The sequence below is a fragment of the Phlebotomus papatasi genome, chromosome 3 (genome assembly GCF_024763615.1).
Source record: "Phlebotomus papatasi isolate M1 chromosome 3, Ppap_2.1, whole genome shotgun sequence".
Classification (NCBI taxonomy): domain Eukaryota; kingdom Metazoa; phylum Arthropoda; class Insecta; order Diptera; family Psychodidae; genus Phlebotomus; species Phlebotomus papatasi.
Window position 1 is genome coordinate 49,926,653 of NC_077224.1, and position 13,010 is coordinate 49,939,662.

Consider the following 13,010-nt stretch of genomic DNA (forward strand, 5'->3'; position numbering starts at 1 on the left):
TGAATGATAAAATCAGATTGATTTAATTTAAATTTCATTTTAATTAACAGTTATGCATAATTTTTATGTTCCTGCTGAGTTTCCATCGAAAGCCGCCATCGAAAGATATATTCGAAATACAAAATAGTCAAACATAACGCAAGTTTTATGTTAATTTAATGTAAAATTAATTAAGACACAATTTTGCTAGAATGGCGTGTGTATGTCTCCAAGTCAATGGAGATACACTTACAATAAATTGGCCAAACATAAAATAAATTATCTGAGAGAGTGGCTTCTCCGTAAGGCATAGGCATGATTCTAATGCAGGAAAATTGTTAGGTTTTTGGTGCTGAAAAGAGAAACACGGTGAGTGTGTGGCATAAATTAAACGAGAAGCTTCCCCATTATCACAGATTTATCATCAACAATTATCCATTTATTTATACTCTTATCTGGCGCGGGAATCCCACCAAGATCACCATAATTGTCTTTCTCTTTCTCCTTCGATCACCATCTCTATCGTGGTGTTTTTGCAACTATGGAAAGTACACTCGGAAAATGTTGATATCAAAAGGACTGTATTTGAAAGGGCTTGTAAATCAAAATTAAATGTTGACAAATTCTCGGAATAAGAAAATTTAAATTAGAAGGTGAAGATAATGGAGAAAAATATCTGTAGAGGATATCTAGTTAAGACGGGACACTTTTTTGAAAACCTGAATTTGTAAACTTATCATTTCTTTCAAAATTTCATTTTTTGAACATACAAACATTTTTCTAAAAATATTCATGTACAACTTAAGTAGGGTAAAGTGATTGATATAAGTTGGACATAGTGTCACAAGTTGGACAATTCGCCGGTACAAGTTGGACATGGCTTTTTTCTTGATTAATACAGTACAAAATTTGTTTTTAAGCAGAAGGAATAAAATTATAAAACAAAAGCATTAAAAATATACAAATAAAAATGAAGTACTAAATTTATCAAGAAAAAAAGACCTGTCCACCTTGTATCACTTTACCCTATAATTTTTGATAAGAAACTCGAAATTTTAAATTAGAAGAACTAAAAAAATAAGGCTATTTGGAAGTTACTGTTCATTAGCGAAAACTGAAAGCTAATTTACGAACAGGTGAAATATTGAAAAGACTTTGTAAAAGCTTAGAGACCGAGCCGAAAGCTCTGGAGAAAGTTGATGTGTTTCCCTGAGTGATTATTTCTTCCAGACGACTTTCGTATTTCCCTATTGTTGATTGCAAACAAAAAGGAGATGGCAAAGCGTCCTAGCTTTGCGGAATGCTCGAACTCACGAGATAGAGCTCTCCGTGAACTAATTTTTCGCATGATCTTTTGGTGCTTTCTGATCTATTATGGATCAAATCGATTCATAAACCACAAAAGCATTTCAAAATCAAAAATTGGTAAATAAATGATCATTTTAGAATGTTCTAGTATAAGTTACAAGCATATGGACAAAGAATAGAAGTAAACACGAGAAAAATAAGTCACTCACGGATATTTATCTGATTCAGGGGCCCATCAAGCCCAATAAAAAGTGAATATATTTTTCACTTTTCCTTGTAAAAAATTTGCAGATATTGCACCGCGACTTAAACAAATTTGCTCGTAGTTCTTGTATTATTTCTGCGAGCATTATGAAATATGTATTTTTAGATAGCTTTTAATGCACAATTTCGAAATATATCAGACTGATAAGTCAATTTCTCTTTAGGAAAAAACTTGCCAATAGTCTTCAGTGCCTCTATGCAAAAATGTATGGAAAAATGAAATGTCGAGAGGCCCTTGTCTGATTCATTACTGATTCTAGGACCACTTAAACTTCGACTTTTTGTTATTTAAATAAAAAAAATTAAATTAATTAGGGGGAAATTAAAAATCATAATAATGTTCCTTGGGTCGACTAATGGGGGGTTCTCCGAAGATCCAAAGTTCGTATCTCTTACCGTTTCGCCTCTAGATGGGTAACAATCTTATGGACGGAAAAAACAATATTTAAAAAGATTGGTCATTTACGGGTATTTAATCGATTGATTACCGATTGCGACCGATGCAATCGGGTTGGAAATTTCAAGACCTTTTCAATAAATTTAAATTTAATCAAATTGGTTGAAAAATAGGCTCTCCAAACTGGTTTGACCTTTGACCTTCAGAATCCAAGATGGCGATTTTCTTAGGTCATAGGAAAACTTGGACGAAATGTTCGCCTAGACCACATCCAAAACATATCCAAAAATAAAAGAAATCGTAGGAGTTGTTTTCAAAAAAAAAAAGCTTTAAAAAACATGGGTTTTGAAGCGTTGGAGGGGTTGGAAAAAGAACGTCTGGAGATATTGTTGTATTATTGGGGGTCACTGTAGACCGGAACTTAACACCAGGACGGCGAAAAGTTGAAAAAAAGTCGATTATATAACTTCGCTCTCTCTTTGAGTTCGAGCAGTAAAAATATTAAATTGAAAACGAGTGAAAATTTTATACAGGATGGCGCTAAAAGCAAAATGGGTGTGTCATATACACACTATCCTTTTGAAATAGCCCACTTTTGCGCTGAGTAACACGTATCTAAAATTATTTTTCCTTACCATTTTTGCTTACATTTAGATAAAAAGTTATCTTTTCATATAGGGTCGAAGGAACACCTCTTCGACAGAGAAGACCTATTGATACTTTTGCAAAAATGATGAAATTTATTTAATGTAAATATCTGGTAAAATGAAAGTAATATGATGTTTTTACTATAATCTACCTTGTCTTATAAAAAGAGATGTTCAAATTTCATATCCTAAATCGGTACTGAAAGTGTCAATAAGTATGACATGATAAATTCTTCTTGTTAAATTCTTCTGATCGAGTTTCTGGCCTTGCTTTTTCCGGGTATAGATTAGGTCTTTATACGTTTTTTTTTTTTCAAAATTACACACCCACCGATAATGTTTTCCTCCAGGCAGTAAAATTTTCAAGTATTTGGCCTCTGTCTGATTTGGATTGGAACTCTTCTTGATTTAGGTCGTTCGTGATTTTGATCCCTAGAAATTTTAACTCATTTGAGATTTTGTCTGATTTGGGTTTTAGCTATTCTAAACCTTGATACATGTAAAATTTTGGGGATTTTGGTCCATTCGAATTTTTAATAATTCGGAATTTCAATCAAATCGGGATTTGGGCTGCCACCAATATAAGATAACTGATTTTAAAGGGCATTTGCTGTATAAATTAATTAATCTAATATAGTTTTATATAATATCACACAATTAATTACAGATATATAATATTTATTTATTATTTTTTCATTAAGTTGCAGTGGGTTTCTGACAGTTGTTTCACGGTGTAGGTTTTTGGCCATAATAGGCCTAGAGTCTGAGACCTGATAGAGGGGAATGGTGAACATTAAAAAAAAAAACAAAGAAATAAAATTATCCAATATAAGAACAGAACAATATTTAGAACATATTGTATATATGTAAAAGTCAGTTCTTATTTTAAAATTACAACGGTTATAATTTGAAAGTCGTGGAGTCACTTTTATTAAAGACGTTAAAGACATCTGTTAAATATCGTACAGAAGATTTAAATAGGCAAAAAACAAACGAGCAGTAAAAAATTAAAATTATGCAGTAAAATATTTAATTATGGTCAGTAAAAAACTTAAATTCTCAACCTCTAGAAATTAAAACAAACTTTTGAGTTTAAAGCAGCAAAACAAGTGGACGATATTACAGACATAACTCCACTGGTTACATGCTGACGAAGTACCTATTTGTTACATGGAAAACATAATCCACCTGGAAAATTTTACTCCACAAGGGCAGATATAAATAAAAACCATATTAATGACATAAAGTTCTTCCACGTTTGTGTAAATACGGTAAAATATGGGGCGTAGGATGAAAGGAACACCCACTGAAACTTTGAGAACTTGCGTCAGGACCTATTGACATCCTACTTTGTACTATATTTGGGATATAAAATTTGAAAATCTGTTTATAGGTTATTCGTTTTCTATCGAAGCGGTGTTCCTTCTACCCTTTTTGAGAAATAGCTCAATTTTTATAGCAGAGGAGTGCAAAAACCGTTGAAACCGAATTAACGTCAAAATAAGTTTGTTATAGTAGCGTTTTGACCATTGACGTACATGTTTTATTTGACGTTTATTCGGTTTCAACGGTTCTTGCACGCCTCTGTTTTATAGCTTTGTGTGATGAAGTCGCCTCTCGTTGTCCGAATTTCTATGTCCGAATTTAGCACTGTCCTATGTTTAACAAATTAACCGTTATTGTAAAAAAATTAGTATTTAACACTATGCATTAAATATTCGAAAATAATTCCATGTTTGGGAACGGTCTCGTATCCTTAAACAGTTATCGATTTTATTTCTACTAGGGATCACATGAAATTGTGATGTTTAGAGTAGTCCGTGGCACTACATTAAGTATTATACTTAATAGTTCAAATTTATTAATAAACTGAGGCAACACAAATAACACTGGTAAAAATAAAAGAGTCAAATTGACCCTTTTCAAAAGGATGGATCGTATTTGACCCTTTGAAAGGTTCACTTTTGTATCTCTTGAAATTTAGTATGCACATTTATCACGAATAATCATGTTTTATTGTAAACTTATTACTGATATCATATTTCTCTCATCTGAGCGAACACCAAAGATCACTTTTCATTGTTTTTTTATTCGTTTATTCCGGAATTAAATAGATGTCAAAACCATGACCCTTTCGAAGGGTACCTGGTGACCCTTTCAAAGAGTCAAATATGATCCATCCTTTGGAAAAGGGTCAATTTGACCCTTTTATTTTTACCAGTGAAAAGTGACGTGAATTAAAAGATTTTTTTCTTATTATTTATTTATTTATTTGTTTATTTTTGGAAATCCTAAATTGAGCTGAACTATGGAAAAAATACTACGCAAGGGAGTAGAGAAAACACGCCCACCGTGTATTATATTTTGTACCAGTGCCATTTACGCGTTCATAGAAGTCCAAATGACATTTTAGTAAATTGTTTTTGCGATCTTGCTAAATATGAATTTATTATAAGAATTTTTCCTAAATGTAGGGCTCGTGGTACTATTATAGAATGGTGCGCAATAAGATTTCTTTCGAATTTTTCTGGGTGTATGGCAATTTCTTGTTGGTGGGACTCTTGGGTACTATCAGCACCAGAGTGGCATTCTCTTCAATGGCAAAGAAGCAAGTGACTTGAGCTCAATATTCCTCCTCCTCGTCTTCCATGATGGGTGCAAAAGAAGTGGAGGCACAGCGAGAAGAGTATTTTGCTTATCATGTCACATATCTCTAGAGTGGTGGAGCACTCAAAGTCTTAGATAATAGTCGGATGAATTCAGTTTAACATACCACAGGTGTCAATTAGAGCGAGGACTCGAATGATGGATGGTGAAACTCTTCTCGTTTTATGCAAAAGCATCGCAAACTTCTTGCCCGCCGCAATTCCCAACAGTGGCTCTACCATATTCTTTAACACACAATTATAAGTGTTACATGCCATCCAATAAATCTATTTGGATGCCTCCCTCCCGCCCAGCAGCAGCATAGATCCGTGTGGCAATTAAATAATTGCAACTTTTTGACTTATTTGCTTTTAATTGAAAATCAAACAGCAACGCCAATTAATGCCGCGATTCCGTGTTCGATTAATTCTCCGTGTCATTTCACCTTCTCGCCACAATTTCTGTCAGATCCCCATACTCCTATTGCATATTCCCCAATCTCCAGCATTGATTGAAGAGATGAATTCCCCAAAATGCACACAGTCTCGTTAATTGGTGGTTGATAGAAAAAAATACGAACATACTATATCCTGTCTTTGCAGTTCCTGCACACAAAAAAAGAGCACAATTGATAGAAAAATTGCTGCCATGAGAAATGTCAGTAAAAAGTAGTGCACGAATCTGAAAATCGAAACCCCTGAAGCTTCAGTAATTTGCCAAAAATAGAATTAAAATTGAAAATCGTTCGACGAAATAGAAAATTGTGAATTCAGTCGGAGACTCAAATGTTTCTATTTCCACTCAGTTTCTATTCCCAATTCTTCCCCACAATTTTCCATCTATCTATTTGGGGCATTCAAATCACCAAATTGCATGTCTCTTCCTTTAATGTTCTATAAATTAAATTCTAATTGATACAATTGAAAATTCGTAGCGTAAATTCGATTCTATCTAACCGATCTAACAGTTCAAAGACAAACTTAGAGTAAGGTTTAGTCCCAGCGAGTACCAAATGCTAACCGATTTTAATTGAGCTGAAAATATCTGTATTTTCAGCTGAATTCTGCTAACGTAAAACGAAAATTCGCGAGGCAGTGCCATTTCCATATATTCGGTTAGCACTTTTTGTTCGGCGACTGCTGATCGATCAGCACATTTTTACTGATGGATTCAGCAAAAATATGCTGATCACGCATCTTTTATTAGCTAACTGTGCTCGCTGAGTTCCCCTATTTAAAATCAAAAAAATATGCTATACTCTCCCTTTAAAAACCATACAATTTAAAAGTGTATCATTGCGGAAAAATTATTTGCTGAATTTTTACCTATTCACTTAGATGGCGCCACGTCCAATTGAGGGACAAGACCTATTACACCACACCCCTTGCCATTCTCTGCGACTCAAAGCGATAAATTCAAGGGGTGAATAAGTGGCTCTCAGAGTGAATTGTAAGCGGTGATCGGCAGAATTCTGCCGATCTGGAGGTAGAAATCGACAAATTAGCACTGAAATCGACAGATCGGCATGTTGAACATGTCATGTTCATTCACAAAAATCTACAGATCGGTACGATTTTAGCGAAGAATCGCCGGATTTAAGTGTCAGTTCGCTCTTATGAAGTATAGCGTTCGCTTCAGCTTGTGTAACATTATAAATTTATACTGTACTGGAAAAACTAATCTTGTAAACTTACTTACGGCAGATCGGCACGAGATTGACCGATCGGCACTCGAGTGAACCGTGAGCGATACAGTTACCTACCCCTTGGATAATTTCCAGCACCTCAACACGCTCAGTCGTATAAGGACCTCGTCTACTACCTCCTGTCATCTCTTTCGGAGGCGTCCTCTTGACGAAGTCCTTCCGCCTTCGCATTCAGTAGCTTCTTGGGCATTCTATCATCTGACATTCGGCACACATGATCAAGCTAACTCAATTGTTTTGCTCGGATGTTGGCAGAAATATCGGGCTGTTCATACACTGAGAAAAAAAACGGAGGTGCGATTAACTTTTTTTCCTCGTAACTTTAGCACTTTTTAGGTGTAAAAATATATCAACATTTTTTAATGTTAATTTTACACCCTTTTAAGGGTAAAATTAACATGAGAAGGGTAACTTTAACCCCTAATACACCTAAAAAGCATAATATTTACACCGATTTCGGATCAGTACTGTAGGTTAAAATTAACATTTCCGGAATGTTATTTCAACTTTTTCGGATTTCTCTCAGTGTAGAGTTGCCCCAGTTCGTGGTTCATTCTGTACGAAATTCCCCCGTCGAAACATTCCAGACAGCTACAAATATGCGTCGGAGAATCGGTCTCTCAAAGATCAGTGGTACCTTCTTCGGCACGTGTCTGTGCTAGTACCTCCAGACCATATGGATAATGATGAGCTTAACTATAGTGGTGTATATTTCGATCTTTGAGGTCCTTGAGACAGTCTCAGCTCGGAAGATTAACCTCTCACTAATCTCCACCTCGGCGTCATTGTCCGTTGACCATATCGAACCGAGATACCTGAAGTTCTTTACTACCTCACAATTTCACTGGTCAATAAATCACATTTTGCCGGTCCCTTGGTGTTGTTCGGCTGGTAATCATGTACAGTAGACTCTCTCTCAATTGGGCATTTGGGGCAAAATGTCATCCGGTTTATCGATAGATTTGGGCGTCAAAACCTTTGTAAATTCCACAAAAAGCGCTCGATTATAAAGAATCACGATAAAATAGGAAGAACTACAGCGAATTTGAGCGAATTAGCTTCACAATTAAACGTGAACATTGTTAACAAAATTTGTCGCCCGATTGAAAAAGAACCGATTGAGTGAGAGTCTACTGTACTTCGTTTTCGTTTCGTTGTTCCAAAGCCCAATCTTTTCTGGTGCTGCGGCTCGTGCAATAAACGTCTCCGTGATTGCACGCTGTGAGCACGCTGATGTCATCAGCATAAGCAAACATTTGGAGCGCCTCGTAATAGACACATGATCTTGCTGCATACCATGAGACTCTCATAGCATTACTCGAGGGCGAAGTTGAACATTACAGGAGACAGGGTATCCCGGAATGTTCCTGATACCTCTCCTGCCAATTTCACCTGGCACATTGAACCGGAGATGGTCATTTCCACCAACTTGATGGGCTTTGATTGAATTTCCAGCTCCCTAAGGCTACCCACAGAGCTTCTATCTTAATCGTGTTGTAGGCCTGTTTGAAATTGATAAAGATCTGATGAACTGGGATATTGTGTTCTAAGAATTTCTCGCTTGTCGAACGCCAAAGAGCTGATCTGCCGTTGATCTTCCAGGCCGGAAGCCTGCCTGGTATTTACCAGTGGCCTTCTCAGCGTATGGTTTCAGTTTCTCCAAGATCACTCGAGACAGAACCTTGAATACGGTGTCTAGGAGTGCGATCTCTCTATAGTTAGTGCATTTGCATCCAAACCGATCGCTTTTCTTGTAGATTGGGACTATCACCGCCACTCTCCAGTCACGAGGCATAATCTCCAACTCCCAGATCCTACAGACAAGTTCATACAGATCCAGTCCTGAGGTTCGGTTTCCCCATGTTTCACAAGCTCCGCTGGAATGTTGTCTTCCCCTGGTGCCTTGTAATTCTTCAAAGAGAAGACTACCCTTACGACGTCTTCCCTTGTTGGAAGCTCTTCTTCGCGGCCATCAGTAGTCTGTACTTCCTCCTCCTGTCTTGATACATATTCGCTTGTGCACAACAGCTCGCGGAAGAACTCTTCCCATCTCTTTACTTTACAATATCGTTTGCCTGCACTAAAAAGTTTCTTTGATTTCCTTGCTGATCCTTGCATAGAGACCCTAGCGGTTGGTAGCCATTGCGTTTCAACGCTACTGCGCGGTGAAAGGATCTGACTTTCTTCCTTTTATGTAGCGCTTCAATGTACCATTGAAAAAAATGTACATATATAGAAGAAACACTTTCCATAAAATACTAAGGAAATAGCATTTCTTTCTTCTTCCTCGGAAGCCTCGGATTGTTGAGATTATCTTTCAGAAAATATATTCATAAAACGAGAAAATCCTAAAATGTTAAAACATGTAGGAGAACTGCGCTTAATTTCGGACAGCTTACAATATCGAACACTCTTCAAAATTCATTTTGATTTTTAATTTGTAGACGTTGTGCAATTCTAAAGAAACAAAAAAGCATAGCGTCGCCACTACGAACGAGATGTTGTGGAAAATCCTTGGAACAAATCCAAAGGGGCAAGGGCTTCCAGAAACATGGTGTCCGATATAGCACACCAAGCGATAATTTTAGAGATAAAAATATGATAAAGTTTTCTTGAGGTTTTGGCACAATACTCCTCAACAACAGGATACCCAAATAACAATTTGTGTTCAAAATATTATAATCTAAGGACTTTGTAACTTATATGCAACATGTCCGAAATTTGGATTAGTCACCTTAAAACCTTTAAATATCAAAATCTTATACCCATTATGAACACAGTAAAAAAAATTTACAAGGATAATCGTTGGTTTGCTTTTTTACCACGATTATTCTTGTAAAGTTACACAAATTATGTATTTCAGCAAAATGTGTAATATGAAAATGTGTAACTTAAATTTTATGTAATTGCAAACCGTGTAATAAATTGCGAATGATTACACAACTGTGTACATTTTCTTACATATTTCGTGTAAAATTACACAGTTTTCAAATAAAATTGTTACAAATTACACAGTTTTCAGACAAAATGTGTACAAATTACACAAATGTGTATCAGTACACACGATTACATATTTAATGTAAAATTTACAATGAAAATCATGGTAAAGCATCCAATAATTTTTTACTGTGAATGATTAAAAGGCAAATTTTCGCATTTTGGCCTTTCAATAAAATTAATTGAAGAACTTATAAAAGAGCTTTATTAGCGTGAGTGATGAGCCTCCTGGGTACCCTATGTGGCTCCCCGATAACTACCCAACTAACATCCAATAAAATGAAGGGAATGTCGAATTTGCAGTGCAGAGGATTCTGGAAAAAAATGTAGAGTTTCAGAGCGAACTGTGGATCATATAAAATTCATATTTGATATGCGAATCTACTTTCGTATGTATAAAGTTTTTTGAAAATGTTTTCAATAAGTGAAAATCTGTCACTGACCATATGTTACGGTATAGCCACGGTATAATTCACCGGAGTTCCGATGACGACACTCCACCAATATGTTCACCATCCTCCTTATACCTATTCCATCTTTCTCCTCTGACTCCGGAAGAGGAAGGGGGGAAGGGGGTGGCCTGAGTAAATATTCACTGGGAAATTTTTTACCACTTACGACGAAATATAATAAAAGGCGACAAAATGAAAAAATAATATAGACGACCATGTGATACCCCTGAACAAGGGGTTGGTTTAACTGACATAGAATTTTCACTCTCCATGGACATATTTCTGGGCGGGATGGAGATGTGAATTGGGCGAGGGTGAATACCATCCGGTTCGTCTTCAACTGACCATTCCTCTGACATTGTATATTTATTAAATATTAAGCAACTTATGTCATGCTTTTCTTTTTTCTTGATCTTTTCCAGTGCACTATTTGAAGGTATTTTTGAGGAAAACTCCCCCGCATCAACTCTTGGGCAATTTGAGGGGAAATCCATCGAAAATACAGGGTAAGTGTGTCAAGCTTGACTTCAGTAAATTTTTAATGTTACTTGGAAATATGGGGGATATTTTCGAAGATGGTTATTGCTTTTGGAGCAAAAAAGTCAATAGAATAAGCCTATTTTCCACTCAATATTCCAGTTTTCATGGATTTTACATGGGAAATCTCTAGAATAGAACTAAATTGGACGTCATTTAAGAACTTAGGCTCACTTGAGATGGAATTCGCAAGACAAGACAAGAACATTAAAAAGAGATCACGAAAGGAATAGAAGAAAAATTGGGAAGAGGCAGGAATTATTGCTATCGTACTTTAAAGATTTACCCATGGGTAATAGAGGAGGTACGGGTATATACTAAAACTTTAGTGTGGGTTCTTGAAATCATTTCCTTGGGAAATTTAAATGTGTGTGGTTTAATTTCATAGGACAATGACAAAATGGACAAAATAATAAGAATTTTATTAAACTATTATATTTACTTTTTTTTTAACATGTGTACATTGGTGACAGAGTCTTTATAAAATAATGTTTTCCCCTTCATCACAACTTATTTTGCAAGACAATGCAGCTGGGGTGGATATATCAAAATCTTTCAAAAAATCCGAATTTAAATTTCTTGGATAATAGAATACTCAAATGTAGTTGACCGTCGACCTACAAAAATTCAATATAACGAATTTTCGGGCGCAAGTGTCTAGACAAAATGTTCACCTGGATTATATATTATATAACTATATAAAACATATCCGAAAATGAGTGAAATCGATTTGGTCAATTTAAAGATAAATTTATTTTCAAGAGGGATCATCAAAGACCGACAGTCGATATCTCTCAACGTTTGCCCTTCAGATCGGTAAAGAAGTCTAAAAACTTATTTAAAAAAGAAGAATATTTTCCATTAGAATTCAATTACCAGTACTTTACTTATTAATTACCGATTGAGACCGATGCTGTTGGATTGGAAATTTCAAAACCTTTCAAAAATATCCACATTTAAGCAATTCCGTTAAAAATTGAGGCGTCCAGAGTGGTTGACCTTAGACCTTCGAAAATTCAACTAAATTTTTTTGCAACGAAAATTCAACTACGAATACCCGGACAAATTGACTGCTTTAAAATTAACACATATTTAAATGGTACAATGTCACACTTAAATTTTAATTTTTTGCTCTTTTCCAAGCCAAATTTTTTGAGTATCCTACCCTACCGTGGTTTATCATTTGACCGAAAAAAGACCGAAAACGGTGGGTAGGTTTAGGGCATAATCACATTGACAATAAAATGCTCGCCGTAGTTTTACTGTATTTCGTTGCATTTCCATTGCAATTCTTACGCAAAATTTACCTTTACCGTATTACCTTATCTCATACTCCGTGGCACTAGGTGAAAATAATAATATAAGAAAATTGAAGAAATAAAACGAGAATTCGATAAATGGTGAGCAAAAACAACTGTAAGACAAATTAATCATACGATTTTTTTGCTTACCGTTTATCGCATTTTCGTTTTATTTCTTCAATTTTTTAACATTATTTTTACGTAGTGCCACCGAGCCACCGAATTTTTACGTAGTTGCCACCGAATTGCAATGAAAATGCGTAAATTAACTAAATATGGTGAGCATTTTACTGTCCTGTACTGTACTGTTTTAAAGTGATTCTGCCCTGAGATCGACCACAATGAATATTCTAAATGATTTAATTAAAAAATAACTATCCATGACCATATTGCCCCAACCTCTCCTATTGTAAATGGAACTGAAAAACTGCAAACATTCATAACATTAGACCTTACTAATTAAACCAACATTTTAGCAACACGAATGAGACTGTTAGCGGGAGAACAAGTAATTATTTATTTGTTCTAGAAGTCCCATTGGCTAACTCCATTATACTCCATCTCCCTCGCAAAAATCTTCTTTCATTCGGTAAATGCTTCGTCGGAACGTCAAGGGAAGTTTCCCAAGTGTGAAGATTACCTTAAAAAGACTCAACAATAAATGACTAGTTGCAGAGGGGAGATGATAAAAATGCCATACATGAGAACATGAATGATTTTTGCACTTTGTGGCGGTTTTTTGGTGTTGAAAAGTGATCTTAAGTCACGCAAAGTCCC

The 13,010-nt window shown here is 35.6% G+C and overlaps 1 protein-coding gene across 2 annotated transcripts in view; it reads left to right on the forward strand.

Annotated features, from left to right (window-relative positions):
- The window catches only part of LOC129807191 (LIM domain transcription factor LMO4), a 304,468-nt gene that overhangs the window by 62,054 nt on the left and 229,404 nt on the right, over positions 1-13,010 (forward strand). For both annotated transcript variants that reach the window (XM_055856287.1, XM_055856286.1), the window contains exon 2: positions 10,818-10,901. The gene's annotated coding sequence lies outside the window, so the exon portion shown is untranslated. The remainder of the gene's footprint in view (positions 1-10,817; positions 10,902-13,010) is intronic.